This window comes from Cryptomeria japonica, chromosome 8 (assembly GCF_030272615.1).
Source record: "Cryptomeria japonica chromosome 8, Sugi_1.0, whole genome shotgun sequence".
Classification (NCBI taxonomy): domain Eukaryota; kingdom Viridiplantae; phylum Streptophyta; class Pinopsida; order Cupressales; family Cupressaceae; genus Cryptomeria; species Cryptomeria japonica.
The window spans coordinates 85343283-85364220 of NC_081412.1; positions in this window are offsets into that span (position 1 = coordinate 85343283).

The window sequence follows — 20938 nt, forward strand, 5'->3', positions numbered from 1 at the left end:
CCCAAATAGTGAAGGTGTTGAAAGGAATGTTTGAAGTATTGTCAATTTCGGGAGAGGAGATAACATTGTTTATTAATTCCTCATCCTTAGGAGGGAGAGCATCAATAGATGTGTTAAACTCATCCTCTTTCCTCAAAATATGTTCAATATGATCTTTAGGGGAGAGAGAACTAAGGAAATTTCTTATTATTTCATCTTCTTTCTCTAAGGGATGCTTATGGGTAAGACAAACTTTAGGAGAAGGGTAAGCATTTATCATTAATTCATCATCTCTAGTGGGAATTTTGTTGGAAAAGGAAATGCCATCACTAGGAAATGTAGGGATAATGTCATCTTCTTGCACAAAAGGATCCTCATGAAGGGAGTGTTTTTTAGGAGGAACATGAACATATTTCTCCAAAGATTCATGCTTAGGAAGGAGATCTTTGAAAGAAGTGTTCATAACCTCTTGTTGCACTAACATGCCCCCATTGGAAGGACCAACTTTAGGAGAAAATAAGTCAATTTCCATCAATACCTTTTCACTTAGAGAGGCATCATGTAGGGAAGGTGAAGTAACATTAAGAAAGGTGTTTATGATATCATTCTCTTCCTCTAGGATAGCTAAATAGGAAGGGCACATTTTAGGAGAATTGTCAAGATCACTCTTAAAGTATTCATCCTTAGAGCATGGGAGAGTCTCAAAGGGATTGGTAGCAACTCTTTTAGGCACTAAAATGTTGTTATATATGGGGGGAGGTTCTTTAGGAGAAGGAAAAATTGAAACAAGGGAAGCTAACCCATTATCACATCTATGAAATGAATGCATCATGACAACAATTTTCCTCTTTCAAATGATAACACATGCAAAATAGAAGGAAATGTTCAATGCAAGCACTTAGAATGCAGATTTAGAAAATGAAATTTATGATTCAAATGAGTTCCTAAATCAGATTTGAAATTATTGATCCCAATTAAGCTATCCACAAGTTCAACTTTGAATTGAAAAATTAGGGTTTTAGCAAAAATTTCCTCTAAATTTTTGAATCTTGCAAGAAATTAAAACTTGTAAATACAAATTTGAATTTGAAATAGCATAAACACTCAAATTTGAAAACATAAAACAGAATTAGAGAAGATTGGAATTCACGTCGGGTTCACCAAATATGTGTGGGGGAAAAAGTGACACTAAGCAAACATGCCTTAATCTCACTTTCAATCACACACTTGTGGAATACAAAAGAGCCTAGAGGTATCACACAATTGGCTACTTCTTTTTGTGGAAGAGAGAGCCACGGGCTACCTATTAGGATTTCTATTCCTTTGTTGCAAATGCTAGATAGAATGATGCAAGTTCAACTATTAACCCTAAAGTGTAAGTATGAACTAGTAACTTTGAGCACAAGATTGTAGAATTGAGATTTAATGATGAACAATTGTAAGGATAAGAGGAGAAATGTAAATGTGTACCTTGAATGGATTCGATTCTGCAAGATCTACTGCTGAAGCCAGAAGCCTGAAATACTGAAGCTGCTACCTCTGAAACTGCCAAAATTCACTGAAATGGATAGGGACCAGGGTGCCCAGCGCCCCTGTCCTGGTAGGACCAGGGTGCCCCACGCCTCTGTCCTAGCTTTCTGGGTTGGAATTTGGTGTGAAGTTCTGTCTCGGTCTGCTTCCGTCGGATCTGCAACTTGCGGCGTCCTTCGAATTTGAAAATCTGCACTTATATCTGAAAAGGGTTGTAGGTGGCTATATAGGGTTTTGCCTTAGTCAAACCCCCACTTTGGTGATTTCCACCTCCATGAATAGCCAAGTTGTATAGTAAAAGTTGTGTGTGTAGATCTTGTGTGTGTGCAAGATCCTAAAATGCAAGTAAGCAAACTAGAGTAACCTAGAAAGTAAACCCTAATTGCTCGTAAATGATAATGTAAATGCTCCAAATCAAGATGCAAAGTGATCTAAAGCATGAATACAAATGATATAATGAGGCTTATGCAAAGACATGAAAACAACATGAAATCATAACCAACCCCAAGGGAGGGGTACAAGCCAATCTTCAGTCGGTGATCCCCTATTGTTCTTCTATGTCTTCAAAGCCCTAAGTTGATGAATGAAATTGAATGCTTGATTAATGGATGTTGAGTGTTGTTGAAGATCCCACAAGACTTTCTCTTTTGCTACAATTCCTTCCTTCTTGTTGCTTGTTGTTGTTGTCTCCATTCATGATTCTTCCTTATATGTCCCTTATGCCTTCAATTGAGAAAAAAGAGTCTTTATATAGGAAACCCTAGGTCTTAATTTCACTTTAGGCTGACTTAGAGATTGAATCTCTCCCTAATTTCTCGGGGTTAAGCTTTATTTTATGATTGGATCGTGCTCCTAAAATTTCAAGAAAAATGTCCGAGACCGTGTGCACTCCAGGCGCCATGGTCCTCTCCAGGCGCCATGGTCTCGACAACTTTTCACCAAATTTTTCAGGGCCGTCGCATATGATGATTTTAGAGAGAATCCTGAAGTTACAGCTGATTTCAAGATGTTTTGACCCCCAAAATCAGGCCTTAAAGTTCAAAATAGGACCTAATTAGGGTTTTAGATTAAATGATGTATTGGAAGAATTAAATGAAAGGGGCACACTTTAATGAAAAGGGCCCAACTTTATGATATGGGAGATGATAAAATAGAACCTTAGACCTAATGAATTTAATTAATTAAGTGCTAAAGGGGAAATGCAATGCAAAATGCAAAATGCACCAAGGCGGGTGCTAAACTAGGTGTGAAATTGTACCACCCTAGCAAGTGCGTACAATTTACGACGCTACAAATCCTATTTGGCTTTGGCCTTTTACCGAGCAAAAACAAACTAAGAGGTTATCCATTTAATTAAATTCATTTATTGGTATCAAGATCAGGAGTCAAGGTTGCACAAATAATTGACTTCTTTCTACTTTGAGCCAAATACTAAGATGTATCAATTTAGTGAAAAATCGTCTAAGCCACACAAGCTCATCTTTTATACATTTCACCTTGAAAAAGTGTACACATAACCAATTAAATCACAACCTTTTTAATGACACTATAATATTAAATTTGTATATTTGTAAAATTAAAAGACGAATAATATTTAATTTCAATATTTTCTCAACCCTTCAATGATACTAAATCATGGAATTAAGGTAATATTGAAAGTTGTCCATGTTATTTTATCATGTAAGATGCCTTTTTTACTTAATTATTATTTTTTATTTAAAAAAATTGTTAATTATTTGAATGAAAAATAGAGAAAATAATTAAAATTATAAAGATGACAAATATTTTAAATATAAAGATATGGTTTAGAACTTTCAAAGTTCTACTAATAATTTTTTTCAATAAAAATTATATTAAATATTTATAGAGTTGTAATGAAAACTAAATTACTTTTAGCAAAGTTAACTTGAGAAAAGTACAACTCAATTTTGTTTTATATATATATTAAAAAAAAAATTCAATGAGATTTAAAGAAATGTAATATTATGTATGTGTGAGTTGGAATAAATGTGATAAAAAAAAATTATAGATATAAAAAATCAATCAATGTAATATTTAAAGAAATGCAACATTAAATATGTGTGGCTTCTAAAACTAAACCTAAAAATATAATTAGTGGCTAATATGCCCCTTTGGTTTATGTGTTCTATAAAGGAGTACCCACAAATCAAGAATATGTACTAAAAACATGCAAAGTTAACGTATGTAACTCCCTCCATGCATTTAAAACATGTAGCTCCCATTTGTAACTAAAAATATGCAAAGCATGTAACTTTGCAATTAACGAGTAAATTATTTTTATAAAGAAATAATTTATCATGTGTCTTTTCTTTTCTTTTAATTAAATTTACACTAAATCAAATTTATGAATTTAAATATAACTAGGATTATATGTAACTTAAATGTCTTGAAGAAGGAAATGACAAGATTGATCTAAAAACATCCCTTTTTATCCTAGGATTCTCATCTTATCAGTTCCCTTATCTTGAAGTTAGCAAGAGCTCCTAGGAGGAAGAGTGGACACATGTCAATGGAAAACATAAAAAGAAGAAAAAACTAGATGTTGGAGGAGAACACAAACATGGAAGACCATCTCAAAGAGAGACCAAAATCAACAACGTAGCCAGAGATGTGGCTTTTGGGAAACAGACAACCTTGGATAATCTTCCAGGATCCAAAAAACAAAAGAAGGGAATAGCCTAGGAGGTTCTTCCTCCAAGATTCTTCAAGAATTCAGCCCTTTGGTTAGTTATCATGAAAGTCATTTCATGGAATATTCGAGAGCTAAATAACCCTTTAAAACAAAACCTTCTTAAGTGTTGCATTCTTGATGAAAAAATTGATATTCTACTAGTTCAAGAAACTAAGATGACTAAAATAACCTATGATCATTTTGTGAAAAATATTTGGCCAACTACTAAGTACTATGTGAGTGATGCTGAAGGAGCTTCAGGAGGAACAACCACTTTATGGAATCCGACTACTATTAAAAGGGTCAAAACTCACTCTTGTAAAAATATCTTGGTCACTTCCTTAGAAGATGTAATCACTTCTATCAAATGGAACCTCATCAATATCTATGCGACGAATTCCAAATTTTATAGAAAATGATTTGAGGCTAGTTTAGCCTCAATGTTGAATGTTGCTAAGGAGATAAACGGATGCTTGGTGGAGATTTCAATTCCCCCCTTTATCCTTCAGAGAAGTTGGGAGGACTTGAGGATTATTCTAATAGTATGGTTGAATTTGTAGACTTCCTTGCCTTAGTGGGTCTAATTGATATTGAGTTGCAAAATTATGTGCTCACTTGGTCTAATAGAAGAACTGGAAGGAGCCTAATTCAAGTCAAATTAGATAGATTTATGATTTTGAATGGTCAGAATATCTTACCTAATTTTCTCTTTTAGCCTCCCCAGATGAGGATCAGACCATAATACCATTGTCCTCCATTGGGCTAATGCTACACCCAAGGATCCTTACCCTTTCAAGTATGAAAAGATGTGGCATTCCCATCCCAAATTCTAAAATATTGTCTCTACATGGTGGAATCTCCCATGTACTAGTACTCCCACGTTCAAGCTAGCCAAAAAATAAAAAAATATTAAAGAAAAAGTAAAAGGGTGGAATAAAATAACCTTTAGGAACATATTTCATAAAAAGAACTTATCCTTAATGACCTAAAGGTTATTCAGGACGAAATGAAGAAAGGTAACTATGACATCTTTGTATGTATTATAGAAAAAGAGCTACATGATGAATGGTTTAAGCATGCCAACAATGAAGAAGATTTTTGGAAACAAAAATCTTGATTTTATTGGTTACAAGAAGGAGATAGGAATAGTAAGTTCTTCCATTAGGCCACTATGAAGCACAAATGCAAAAACAAGATAGTTAAACTCACTAAAGAGGATGGTAGTTTAGTGACTAAGGAATGAGATATTGTTGATGCTGATGTTGTTGGCATTATGATGCATCTTGTATGACCAGTGAAATGGTTGTCATTGTTGGCAACATCATCTTCTAAGTCTCCATAGTCCATAGGTAAAGGAGTAAAGGGTAACCGGTGAAGAACAAGAGTCCTTATTCCTATCAGCAATGAGTAGACCGGTATACAGGGGTTAACCGGCTAAGCAGTGAGTAGACCAGTATACATGAGGTAACCAATTAGTCAGAATTTGACCAGTACATAGGTAACAACTGACAACACAGGAGTCTCAACCGACAGACTTAGAAACATCCAGTTGAACTAGCACTCTTCCCTATTCAACCAGTGAGCTTTTCAGCATGAATGGTTGTCTTGACCGATATTCCCAGAATGATTTTTAGAGAGAAATTTGAGGCGCAATAACATATTTTTGAATCTAATTTTTGGAGGGAAGGTTGGTGCCAGAACAAAAAGGCTATTATATTCACATCTTTCATACTGATTAAAGGAATTGTTAATATGATATAGATGTGTGTGAATGGAAAGGGTGAAGAGAATATACAGTGCAATAGATAGAGGTATGAATTAGAGAAGCCTACACTGGTCAACATAACATAGCATGCAAAGTGGATCTATGAGACAGAGGTAGTTTCATTAGAGAGATCAATCATCTTTGTTGCCTTCTAACAATTACAACATTGTAAATCCCTCAACAGGGTGAACCTTAACCCGTTCTTAATGTAAAATCTCTTAATCGAGTCACTTCAGAGATGAAGTTGTAAAATCCTCTAGCAAGGTGAACTTTAACAAGTTCTAAGGTATTTTTAACCAGATACCAGTCATTCCTAACAATGTGATGTTCTCAGCAAGAACAAGTTGTAAGCTCCTAACGGGGCAATTCTTTTATCTGCAGTAAAGGATTGTGGGTTCACCCATCATGGTTTTCTCCCTCTCACCGAGGGTTTCCACATATACATCTTGTGTTATGTGTTAAACTCATTATGCATGCATGTCACTTTCTTTCATTATTATTTCTTTAATATATTATGAGATGCTTGAATCATTAGTTTAGTTTTCAGCGGACTGGTCTATGGATATTTTGGAAAACTGGTTAAAGTTTTCTTGTGACTGATTCACCCCCCTCTCAGTCACTGATTACTACTAATAGATGTATCCTTTTTCAAAGACACCCTTGATGCTATTGCCCCCAAATTTGCATACCTTGATGATCTTCTTTAAGTGATTTGTAAGGTGTTGAATGTTCAGGAAATTGAGGAAATGGGGAAACCTATTTCTTTGGAAGAGGTAAAGAGTTTTGTTTTCTCTTTTGCTCCTTTTAAAGCTTTGGGATCGGATGGGTTTCCCCTTATTTTTTTCCAAGATTTTTAAGATATCATTTGCTAGGATCTTTATAATGTTGTTAGAGATTTTTTTAGATCAGGAAGACTGCTTAATCAACTAAATTCAGCTTTCATTTGACTTGTACCCAAGAAGCAAGATGTTCTTTCTCTTCAAGATTATAGACCGATCAACTTATGCAATACTATCTACAAGATATTATCCAAAATGATTGTTAATAGGTTAAAACCTATTGCAAGTGTGATGTTGATGGTGATGCTGGTGGTTGGCATTAATGGTTGTCATTGATGTCAACATATTGTTTTGGGATTGGTTCTTATGTTGGTGATCTAGAAGATGTGTTCTCAGAATGTTTTGTGCTCCAGAAGGTGTGTTATAGTTGATATTTTGTTTGTTCGTGTTGATGGTGATATGAATTTCTCTATTTATCAGATATGGTATTGATCGATTATATTCATTTATATATTGGTCTCATTCTTATTTTTTGCTAAGTTGAGAAACTGTGCTATTTTTGGTCTGATTCAATCCAAAATTGAAGAATGTGTAACAACATTTGTGTACTGTATGGGTCATGATTTAGATCCAGTATATGTGCTGGATGTAATGTATTAATTTGTTTGATGAAGTGTTGTGGTTTGGTCCACTTCTCATTCCTTTCCACCACTAGAATGTTTAGTGCTAACCTATTTCAAATCTTTGTCTTGGATGACTTAGAAGATTATGTTTCCCAAAGACATTATAAATAAGAGGATGATTTGAATGTATGAGATATGGAATATGTGTGCGACTAAAAAGGAAAAATCCAATTAATGTTGATATGTGAAGTGTCATGTTGCTAAGAGGAACCAGAAGTAGTTTTGGTATTGTAGATTGCATCATCGTGGTGGATTATCTTTTTCTTTCTTCTTCCTTCGGTAGTAAACCTTTTTCTTGGCAGTGAGACCTCCTACAGTGAGCATTCTGCCAGTGATTCACCTTTTGTAAAAATTACCTTAACCGGTGATATATATTAAGAACTAACATTCTCCATGGTTTTACCTTCTTAGGTATTCCATATCATATATGGTGTTCATTGTGTGATTTGTTTTATGTTTGTGCTTTCATGTTATATCTGTTTTAATTAATTTTTTTGGTTATTCTGGATCTGCGAAAGTATTGAAGAAATTTTTATTGTTGACTAATTCAACCCCCCTCTCAGTTTCTCAAATATTTAACAATTGGTATAAGATCTTTGGTTCCTTGGAAAAGAGCTTAATGACTTGAATTAGATCCTAATCCAATGGCACATAAACTAACTATTCCTATCTTTGAAGGATCCGGCTATAGCTTCATGAAAGTGAAGATGAGATGTTACCCAATCTCCTTGGGCTACAACACTTGGAAAGCACTAGAAACTAAGTATGTACAACCAATAAATGGTCTTACTACTTAGGATGAGATTAAAGCCTATTAATAAAATGAAAAGACAAGCTATGCTATCTTTATTGCTTTATCAAAGATTGAATTAACAAAGTTTGTTTCATTGAATACTACTTATAAGGTTTGAGAAAAGTTGAGGGATATCTATGAAGGAAATGATAGAGTTAAATTACCAAAGAAGCTAACAACTAAGCGCAAATATGAGAACTTGAAAATGGATGAAGAAGGAGAAGATATAACAAGCTATTTTGAGAAAGTTGATAGTTGATATCAGAGAACTTGGTGGCAACTTGATAGATGAAGACATAATTGGGAAGATTTTGATGTCTCTACTGGAAAGCTACAGTAACAAGATCTCTGCTACTAAAGAAACTTAGGATCTGAAGAAGTTTACTAAGGAACAACTTTATACCACTTTGTTTGCATTTAAGATAAGAATGTTTGGAAAAGAGAAAGCTAAATCTGAGACTTCCTTTAAAGCCTCTAAGGAAGATCCAAAAGATGATAGCTCAGATGAGATGGAAGCGAACTTTGTAAGGAAACTAAAGAAAGGCACTAATAAATACAAAGGTATGTTACCTCTTAAATGCTTTAGATGTGGAAATATTGGTCATATAGCTACTAAATATCCAAAAAAAGGATCAAGACAAAATTTTAGAGAAGGTAAAGGGAAGTTTAATAAGAGAGATTACTATGTTAAAGATGATGTTGGTATTTCAGACAATGAATCCGAATATGAAGCTGGTGACTGTTTGTTTTTTGTAGAAAAGGATATACCTAAGTTTGATGTTTCTAAGACTATTGGTACTACCTTACATGCTAGAAGAGACAGAAATGAATATTTGATTGATAGTGGATGCTCAAATCATATGATTGGTGATAAAAGTAAATTTGTAAAACTTGAAAAGTATGATGGAGGTTTTGTTAGGTTCAGAGATGTTTAGACAACACAAAGTGTGAAAATTGGTTCTATTACTTTTGATGGAAAACATAATACTAACTGTATGCTGGAAATGTGGTATCAACCTATAATAGAGAAGAACACTTCAAACATACACATGAAACATTGCATTAGAGTTAGAAATCAATCAAAACAAGTTAAATGAATCTAAACTCTTTAAAATCATTCCGTGCTCATCTATCTCTAAAGATCTCTAAGATTCAAGGTGGTTGTCACTTGGAAGAACAATTGATCCTCAAGATGACAACCTAGAGAACGTGACTTAAATGATTCTAGGATCAAAATGGATGCAAATAAGATCCTAGTGAAAGCTAAGATGATGGATTAAGATGAAATGCAAGATGCAAGACTAAATGCTCAAGATGATGAAGATATGAAACTAGATTAATTCCAAATTGAAGATTAAATGCTATTAGGTGATATTGTTAAGAAATATGAAGATGACATCTGTTTCACCATCCAAGTGGACAAATGCTTAATGGAGGCTGTTGAGCCTAGAATGGAAGAAGTGGAGCCAATGGGCTATGAGGTAATGAATGATATGCTGGAAGGGTATGCCTCAACCCTTATTGCCTCACCTCTTGATCCTAAGGCTAAGAGGACCAGAACCTATTTGGATAGGATTGCACCGGCCGAGGAACCCTCTGATAAGAAAGGAAAAGAACCGGCAGCAAAGAAAGCAAAGGCAGTGCCTGCAGCATCGACACCGGCTACTACTGCAACTCCAAGAATGACCAAGCGGTCACTTGCAAAGAAGAAACTGGTAGTGGCACCGGCAAAAGTCTTTGAAAGAAAAAGGAAGACTAAGTCAAATGAACCGAACTTTGAGGAGACTGAGTCTGATGAAATGCCAAAGAAGGCCAGACAAACAAAGAAGATGAAGAAGAATGAATTGGCAACGTCTACATCGGTAAATATTGATACCTCCTCATATAAACCTTTGACACATTGCCAAAGGACAGTAAAGAATGTTAGGAGAAAATTACTTCATGATTTAGTAGATTACTATGATGATTTCAATGATGAGGAGAAAGAAGAAGTACTACAGGAAGTTATTCTTTATTTGTGTAAGAATGACTGGTTGTCATCAGATATTAAATCTCAGACACCAGATTCATTATATAAGGCATTAGATAATAAATGGCGCATTGCCATAGAAAAAGAACAGGAGATTAGGGAGAAAGTCTTTGCACAGTACTTTCCCGACCTCTCAAACTCAGAATTATTTGATGTTATGGACCAAAATAAAGGAGTCTTCTTCACAAGGAGAAGAAGACTCTGGCTGCTAGAGGGAAGAATTGATGATGTTGAAAAAGACACTCATCAATATATGCATCATGCCATTCAAGCTCACAAAGCTCGTATGACCAACCTACAAGCGGAAAAAGAACCAGTCATATCCAAACCAGATGAAGTGTTTGATGAAGAAGGAAATCCGGTTGTTGAACCGGTTGACACTATTGATGTCGATTCTCTATACATAGAACATGTCACTCAAGACATACCTTTTGAGGGTACAGAACAGGGGCAACAAGCCGAACAGGGCAGTGAGAAAGCCAAGGACACACAGGAAGTGGCTAAGGAACAGGCAGAGAAGAAGAAGAGGGATGCAAAGGAGGAGAAGAGGAAAGAGGAAGAGAAGAAAAAAGAAGATGAGAAAAAGCAGAAAGAGGAAGAGGAGAAAAGAAAAGATGAAGAGAAAAAGAAGCAAAAAGATGAAAGGAAAAAGAAAGAAGAAGAGGATAAGGAAGAGAAGAAGCGGAAGGAAGAAGAGAAGAAGAAGAAGGAAGAAGAAGATAAAGAGGAGAAGAAGAGAAAGAGGAGAAGAGGAAGAAAGCTGAGAAAAAGAAGAAGGATGAAGAAGAAAAGGAAGAGCAGAAGAGGAGAGAAGAGGAGAAGAAAAAGGCAGAGGAGGACAAGGAAGAAGAGAAGAGAAGAGAAGTGGAAAAGAAGAAAGTTGAAGAAGCGAAGGAAAGAGAAGCGACAAAAAGCTCTTAGGTGGAGACTCTGAAGGCAACCAGAAGTCAACCCACACCAGTTGATCTCTCCAGTCCTATCGATCTCCAATTTGCAAGTGAGTCAGAGCTTATGTAGAGCATCAAGGTTGCTCAAGAGTGCCTTGAAATCATATGAAGGAAAAAGGAGCAAGACATAATTCAAGTGGCTATAGACACCCTTACCAGTTTGATCCCCGGTACCAATCTTCCCACCACTGAATCATCACTAGCATAGCTTAAGCTACTATGTACTGTAGTGGGTGATCAGGTGTAGAGCCTGGAAGAAGCAGCTAAGGCAAATGTCAAGAAAGAGCATTAAAAGGCTCTTACATTGCTCCAGTGAAAAAGTTGAACGAACTCCAGTCTGAGCTTCTCAAAGACAAAAAGGATATAAGGAACACTTTGGATGAGGGAAATCTGCTGCTAAGCAAAATCTATCAACCCCATCTATTCTGCGATGATGTGCTGGCCCAGAAGCAAAAGCTTCAAACAAACTTACAGTCTTACTTAAGCACATTTAAGCCACCTTATGATTCCTTTGCAACTTATGGGCAAACCGTTCACCGGTTTCAGATCCAGTCAACCAAAATGGAGCAAGAGATTAGTTCATTGTCTCGGGATTTGTAGGAGCTTCAACTAGTTTTACTTCCACGTCTGTAAATTCCTCAGAAGTGTTATCTGAACCTAGATGCCTTGACAGTTACGCAAGAGATGATCACAATTGATGCCATGGAGGAATAGGTATCCCAGATGCAAACAGAGAAAGAAGTGGCCACCTCCCTACTTGAGTCCTTGTCTCTATCCATGAAACAATTTTTGCAAGACTATAAATCAGTTTTTGACAAGTATTATTCCTTGTTGTCATAAACTTATTATTTTAATGGAAACGGGGTTGTTCAGCGGTACTTTGTCATTGTTGGGAAAGGAGGAGAAATACTCTATCTATTTTGGAGTAGAATAGGGAGAAGTATCTGGCTTAAAAATTTTGATATATGTTTTATGGTCTGATATCTCAATGTTTATGCTCTGAATGCAAAATTGCTATACATTGTATTGATTAAACGATAGTGTATATGCTTAGGGGGAGCAATTTTGCTAATGGCATGTTTTTGCTGAAAAACACTTAGATGTCAAAATTTTATTTTTCTAAGTGTTGCCATCAATGCCAAAGGGGGAAATTGTTGGCATTTTTGATGTTTATGTTGTGATTGTCATTGATGGACACACACTTGCATTGAGATCCACTTTATATGTATGAGCTAGAGCTCAACCGATAACTGTTCCAACCGGTATGTTCTATTCTAGTCTTTAGACTATTAGTGATTTTGTAGAATGTGTTTCTCAGTTTGAAGCGGCATGTCGACCCCAAGCGGTTCGTAGATCTCAAGCGGTACGAGGCAACTAAGCAGCATAACACATTCTTACTAGTCTTTATTTGTAAAACTGACAACCAGTATTTTGTTTGAACCGGTAATACTCTGTGATGAGTTACCAACCGGCATTTTGTGATGGGTTACCAATGTACCGTTTGTTTGACGGTACCGACACACTGGTGGTGCATTTTGTGTCGTGTTACAAGAATATGTCTAGATGCATTGAACCTAGGAAATTATAATGTAATCGTATTGGATTAACATGAAATCAGATTCCTTTAAAAGGACATCATGTCTAGGGCTTTAGGTTGTTGCTGAAAGGGTTTATGTCATGCTAGGGTTTAAGGTGGTTGACGAGTTGTTGTAAGAGTGATCTTATCTGAGAAGATCAAGTTGTAACTGAGTGAGAGAATGAGAAGACTTAAGTAATGCTGGAAGGAATTAGCAGTGAGCTATACTGGATCTAACCAAGCAGTTTGTGCTATTAGATAGATCAAACACTTGTTGATTACTCACATCATTGACAAGTCTATAGCCCTTAACCGGGTAGGCCCAAAAGCCTTTGTAAAATCCTCTAACCAGGTGGTTCACCTCTGTGAATCTAAAATCCTCTAGAAAGGTAGTCTTTAATCGGACTTATCTCCTAACAGAGATTGAGATTCCTAACAGGATCTGTTCTGGTGAAGAACATTGTAATACCATAACCCGTACCTTAACCGGTCTGGTTTCTATTCTGTAGATAGTGACTTGTGAGTTCCATCTCATCGTGGTTTTTCCCATTTGGGTTTCCATTTCAAATATCTTGTGTTATAGTTGAATTGCTTTTGTGGGTGAATGATTTGTTTGGATTTTGGTTTGCATGTGTGATAACCGGTCTGTCTGTGAAACTGTTTTACTGGTTTATCTTCAGATTGTTTAAGTGTTTAAGTATAGAGATTTTTGGCATACTAATTCACCCCCCCCTCTTAGTATTTATCAATTGGTATCAGAGCCAAACTTTCTATAAGTTTAACCACTTGGAAAGAGATATGGGGGAATACACCTTGAGGGAACTTACTCAACGGCTCACTCAGTCTGAGAAAGCCTATGATGATCTTATGGTCAAATACAAGGCATCTCAAACAAAAAGGAGAGAACATGCAGAGAGGCTAATGGAGCTATCTGAAAGTAGTTCTGAAGATGAAGCAAATATGGAAGCCATGATTGCAGAAGTAAATATGCTGAATGATTCAAACTCCAATCTAAGAAAGGAGTTAGAAGGACTAACTATCCGGTTTATTCAAGAGCTTGAGAACCGAAGGAAAGCTGAAGATCTGGTAAAGGACAAAGATCATGAGATCTCCAAGTTGAAACAAGAGATTAGTGCACTGACTGCTCGCCTTCATGAGAGAAGACTGGAGGAGTACAAGATGAACTGAACATAGCCATCTTTGAAAATGCAAGCCTAGTGGAGGGAAATACTGCTATTTCCAAAGAACTCTCTGAGTCAAAGGAAATACTTGCTAAGTTTAGCAAAAGCACTGTCAAGCTAGAGAAAAAGCTTGAGTCATCAAGACCGGTAAAGAATACCAATGGACTTGGTTTCTCTGGACATGAGGAAGGAGAATCCTCAGGAACAAATGCTGAAGCATCAAAAAAGCAACTGGCACTCAAAGGAAAATGTAAGCAAAAATTCAAACCTGTTTGCTTTAATTGTCTTAAAGAAGGACACACTACCAATGTATGTAGGAGCAAAGCGTACAATAATTTTCCTTACTTTATTAACAATGTACCTAGATCCAATAAGTTCAATGGTTATTATTATACATGCAACAAGTTTGGGCATAGAGCATTTGAATGCAGGTCTGTGGTGAAAAACACCGGAAGATATCCTTAGTGGACCCAATGAGTTGGTCCTGAACCTTTTGTAAACTGGAACTACAACCGGTTTAATATCTTCAATCATGAGTCAAGAAGCGGTGGCCATCAAGTGGCAACCGGATGCAGAGAAAACTGTTGGATCTGTCATGGTCATGGTCAAACGGCTACAACATGCAAAAGGAAGAATGAAAACATGAACAATGGACCTTGGAGAGCACCTGGATTGGTTTGCTACCACTGCAACAAACTGGGTCACATTGCAAGATTCTGTAAAAGCAGAAAGAGTATATCTGATGATATACCGGTCACTCAAGAAGGAGAAATTGATGTTCAAATTGTTCAAGCAGACATGAACAAAACCTGGAGGAAGAAACCAACAATGTTGGAAGAGGAACCAGTTTCTGCACCTAGTGTGGAAATATCGGAACCGGCAAACTAAGATCCAAAAAGGCCTAGGGGGAGCAAACGGCAAAATATTTTGAACCCCTGGTTTAAACCGGTAAAAGACCTTAATCGGTATGCGATACCTATCATTTGGCAGAAGATCGGAAAAGGTAAAAAGGCAAATTAGGGTTTACGCCCTAATAGAGGAGCATTAATGGTGGTAGGTGAGAAACATGTATAAAAGCATATTTCAAATCATTTCTCACTATCTATTTTCGAGCGAAGAAAAGTTTTTTAAAGTGTAGAGTGAAGAAAAGGTGGTTTGAGCTGAGATTTTACGTAATTGATAATCTTGAAGAAGATTCCAATTCAGTTTGCAAGCGGTCAAGTGGAGAACACAAAGCGGTGATTTGGGAACCGACGAAGTGTGGAGTGAAGGAGAATCAGGAAGCCCTAAATTCGTGTTTTAAAGGTATTTTTTGTGTTCTTGAAATACTCTTCAATGGCTTCCGCATCTCATACCAGTTCTAGCACATCCATTGAGTTGGAAATTTTCATTCAAAGGAAGTCCAAATATAATGCCCTATCATAAGTTCTGACTGGAGTGATAGTAGAAGAGGGAATTTCTAATTATATTGATTGCAAAATAGAGGACCTAGGGTCTTTAGCTATTCACACATAGTTAGGTTTATTTTGCGGCAAGAACAAGAAAATCAAACTGAAATTTAGTATCCTAGAGAAGAAGAAACTCCATAATGCAGTATACTTTTTGGAAGACTTTACAGAGGATCATATTAGGATCATTTTGAGCAGAGTCCATGTTTCTGAAACACAGGGGAAGTGCCACCCCTAAGAACGGTAAGCAAAATGGAAATGGCCAAGCTCATTTGTTCAACAAGCGACTCATGAGGTATGACAGTTAATCCTATCAAGGATGATCTGGTGAAGTAGACCTGCATGGTGATAGGCTATAGAGCATTCTCAGCTAGGAGGATTAATTATGTATCTACTACAACAGTAAATGCTGCTTACTGGATGATTAAACAGGATGCATTTTTTGACTTGTGCACTGGCATGCAGAGGCAACTCCTGTCTAATCTAAAGTTGATTAAAAAGGATAATGCACTAAAATTCAAGTTTAGACAACTATTGGTTGGGTTGTTCTTCTATTTCCAAGGCTACTTTCTTGGAGTAGGAGATGTCCAGTGGTCCACTGACCAACCGATAACCAAACAGATCAAGGAAAGCATTCAAGCTATCAGAACCAGTTACCCTGATGTACTGAACAAATATTCTAATGAGTTTAGAAGAAAGATGAGTCAAAGGGTGAGGATCTTAGGTGATATTGTTAAGAAATATGAAGATGACATATGTTTCACCATCCAGGTGCACAAATGCTTAATGGAGGCTATTGAGCCTAGAATGGAAGAAGTGGAGCCAATGGGCTATGAGATAATGAATGATATGTTGGAAGGGTATGCCTCAACCCTTATTGCCTCACCTCTTAATCCTAAGCCTAAGAGGACCAAAACCTATTTGGAGAGGATTGCACCGGCCGAGGAACCCTCTGATAAGAAAGGAAAAGAACCGGCAACAAAGAAAGCAAAGGCAGTGCCTGCAGCATCGACACCGGCTACTACTGCAACTCCAAGAGTGACCAAACGGTCACCTACAAAGAAGAAACCGGTAGTGGCACCGACAAAAGTCTTTGAAAGAAAAAGGAAGACTAAGTCAAATGAAATGGACTCTCAGGAGACTGAGTCTGATGAAATGCCAAAGAAGGCCAGACAGACAAAGAAGATGAAGAAGAATGAACCGGCAATGTATGCACCGGTAAATATTGATATCTCCTCATATAAACCTTTGACACATTGTCAAAGGACAGTAAAGAATGTTAGGAGAAAATTACTTCATGATTTAGTAGATTACTATGATGATTTCAATGATGAGGAGAAAGAAGAAGTACTATAGGAAGTTATTCTTTATTTGTGTAAGAATGACCAGTCGCCATTAGATATTAAATCTCAGACACCGGATTCATTATATAAGGCATTAGATAATAAATGGCGCATTGCCATAAAAAAAGAACAGGAGATTAGGGAGAAAGTCTTTGCACAGTACTTTCCCTACCTCTCAAACTCAGAATTATTTGATGTTATGGACCAAAATAAAGGAGTCTTCTTCACAAGGAGAAGAAGACTCTGGCTGTTAGAGGGAAGAATCGATGATGTTGAAAAAGACACTCATTAGTATATGCATCATGCTATTCAATCTCACATAGCTCGTATGACCAACGTACAAGTGGAAAAAGAACCGGTCATATCCAAACTGGTTGAAGTGTTTGATGAAGAAGGAAATCTGGTTGTTGAACCGGTTGACACTATTGATGTCGATGCCCTGGACATAGAAGATGTCACTCAGGACATACCTTCTGAGGGTACAGAACAGGGGCAACAAGCCAAATAGGGCAGTGAGAAAGCCAAGGACACACAGGAAGCAGCTGAGGAACAGGAAGAGAAGAAGAAGAGGGATGCAGAGGAAGAGAAGAGGAAAGAGGAAGAGAAGAAAAAAGAGGATGAGAAAAAGTAGAAAGAGGAAGAGGAGAAAAGAAAAGATGTAGAGAAAAAGAAGCAAAAAGATGAAAGGAAAAAGAAAGAAGAAGAGGATAAGGAAGAGAAGAAGTGGAAGGAAGAAGAGAAGAAGAAGAAGGAAGAAGAAGATAACGAGGAGAAGAAGAGAAAGAGGAGAAGGGGAAGGAAGCTGAGAAAAAGAAGAAGGAAGAAGAAGAAAAGGAAGAGCAGAAGAGGAGAGAAGAGGAGAAGAAAAAGGTAGACGAGGACAAGGAAGAAGAGAAGAGAAGAGAAGCGGAAAAGAAGAAAGCTGAAGAAGCCAAGGAAAGAGAAGCGGCAAAAAGCTCTCAGGTGGAGACTCCAAAGGCAATCAGAAGTCAACCCACACTGGTTGATCTCTCCAGTCCTATTGATCTCTAGTCTACAAGTGAGTCAGAGCTTATACAGAGCATCAAGGTTTCTCAAGGGCGCCTTGAAATCATACGAAGGAAAAAGGAGCAAGACATAATTCAAGTGGCTGTAGACACCCTTACCGGTTTGATCCCCGGTACCAATCCTCCCACCACTGAATCATCACTAGCACAGCTTAAGCTACTATGTACTGTAGTGGATGATCAGGTGCAGAGCCTAGAAGAAGCAGCTGAGGAAAATGTCAAGAAAGAGCATCAAAAGGCTCTTAACATTGCTCTGGTGAAAAAGTTGAATGAACTCCGGTCTGAGCTTCTGAAAGACCAAAAAGATATAAGGAACGCATTGGATGAGGGAAATCTGCTGCTAAGCAAAATCTATCAACCCCATCTATTCCACAATGATGTGCTAGCCCAGAAGAAAAAGCTTCAAACGGACTTACAGTCTTACGTAAGCACATTTAAGCCACCTTATGATTCCTTTGCAACTTATGGGCAAACCGTTCATCGGTTTTCGATCCAGTCAGCCAAAATGGAGCAAGAGATCAGTACACGGTCTTGAGATTTGTAGGAGCTTCAACTGGTTTTACTTCCACGTCTACAAATTCTTCAGAAGTGTTATCTGAACCTAGATGCCTTGACAGTTACGCAAGAGATGAGCACAGTTGATGCCATGGAGGAATAGGTATCCCAGATGCAAACAGAGAAAGAAGTGGTCACCTCCCTACTTAAGTCCTGGTCTCTATCCATGAAACAATTTTTGTAGGACTATAAATCGGTTTTTGACAAGTATTATTCCTTGTTGTCATAAACTTATTATTTTAATGGAAACAGGGTTATTCAGCGGTACTTTGTCATTGTTGGCAAAGGGGGAGAAGTACTCTATCTATTTTGGAGTAGAATAGGGAGAAGTATCTGGCTTTAAAATTTTGATATATGTTTTATGGTCTGATATCTCAATGTTTATGCTCTGAATGCAAAATTGCTATACATTGTATTGATTAAGGGATAGTGTATATGCTTAGGGGGAGCAATTTTGCTAATGGCATGTTTTTGCTGAAAAACACTTAGATGTCAAAATTTTATTTTTCTAAGTGTTGCCATCAATGCCAAAGGGGGAGATTGCTGGCATTTTTTATGTTTATGTTGTGATTGTCATTGATGGACAAACACTTGCATTGAGATCCGCTTTATATGTATGAGCTAGAGCTCAACCGGTATGTTGTATTCTAGTCTTTAGACTATTAGTGATTTTGCAGAATGTGTTTCTTGGTCTAAAGCGGCATGTCGACCCCAAACGGTTTATAGATCTCAAGCGGTACAAGGGAGCTAAGAGGCACACCACATTCTTACCAGTCTTCATTTGTCAAATCGGCAATCGGTATTTTGTATGAACCGGTAATACTCTGTGATGAGTTACCAACCAGCATTTTGTGATGAGTTACCAATCCACCATTTGTTTGATGGTGCCGACACACTGGCGGTGCTTTTTGTGTCATGTTACAAGAATATGTCTAGATGCATTGAACCTAGGAAATTGTAGTGTAATCCTATTGGACCGACATGAAATCAGATTCCTTTAAAAAGACATCATGTCTAGGGTTTTAGGTTGTTGCTAAAAGGGTTTATGTCGTGCTAGGGTTTAAGGTGGTTGATGAGTTGTTGTAAGAGTGATCTTATCTGAGAAGATCAATTTGTAATTGAGTGAGAGAATGAGAAGACTGAAGTAATGCTGGAATGCATTAGCAGTGAGCTATACTGGATCTAACCAAGCGGTTTGTGCTATTAGAATCAAACACTTGTTGATTACTCACATCTTTGACAAGTTTGTAGCCCTTAACCAGGTAGGCCCAAAAGCTTTTGTAAAATCCTCTAACCAGGTGGTTCACCTCTATGAATCTAAAATCCTCCAGGAAGGTAGTCTTTAATCGGACATATCTCCTAACAGAGATTGAGATTCCTAACAGGATCTGTTCTGGTGAAGAACATTGTAAGACCTTAATCGGTCTGACTTTAACTGGTCTGGTTTCTATTCTGCAGATAGGGACTTGTGAGTTCCATCTCACCATGGTTTTTCCCATTTGGGTTTCCATGTCAAATATCTTGTGTTATGGTTGTATTGCTTTTGTGGGTGAATGCTTTGTTTGCATTTTGGTTTGCATGTGTGATAACCAGTCTGTCTGTCAAACTGTTTTACCAGTTTATCTTCAGACTGTTAAGTGTTCAAGTACAGAGATTTTTGGCATACTAATTCACCCCCCCCTATTAGTATTTATCAAGCAAGTGGGTGAGGAAAAAATAATTTAATTAAAATAAAATTAATTTTTTTTAATATTGGTTGCAACTTGCATTTGTAGAATTTTTTAAGTGGGGGGATTTTTAAATAAATTTAGATTTATTTAAATGTATCAGAGGTTTTAATTAAATGTATATTTAATTAAAATGGCTAGAGGGGGGATTTTAATTAAATGCAAATTAGTTAAATGGATATGAGGGAGATTTTCATTAAATGGCTAGGATAGAAGAAGGGAAATATTAATCAAAACTTTAATTTGATTAATAGGATAATTTAGAAGAATAGGGATATTAATTAAATCTTAAAGTGATTAATTGGAAGAAATAGGGATAATTAAATAAATAAAATTAACTTAAGTTGTTTTGCAACTTTTAGGTTTCTACATTTTGCCCCTTTTTGAGTTAACATGTGACGACATGTTGATTTAAAGAAAAACACTCAATTTGTCGTCAATTTTTTTTGATATGATGTTGTTGCCAAAGTTGTCGATATGATTCCCTAGATATGAAAAATTGATTTTGATATGATACATTGATATGATTATGTGGATATGAAGCTAATATGAGACTGATAGCATTTTGATATGATATGCTGATATGGAATTGTTTGGTCGATATGAAGATGATATGAGAGTGATAGCATTTTGATATGATACGCTGATATGGAATTGATGTCGAGATTCGATATGATGTCCTAGATATGAAGAATTGATTTGATATGAAAAATCGATACGAGACAGATGTCGATATGAAATTGATGTGGAGATTTGATATGATAATGCCCCGTCAGGAGATCGTTTGTGCACTAAAGGCATGAATGATCTCTTGAAAGAAGAAGAAATCTATTTTAAAGATAGAAAAGTGGATTGTTGAGGACCT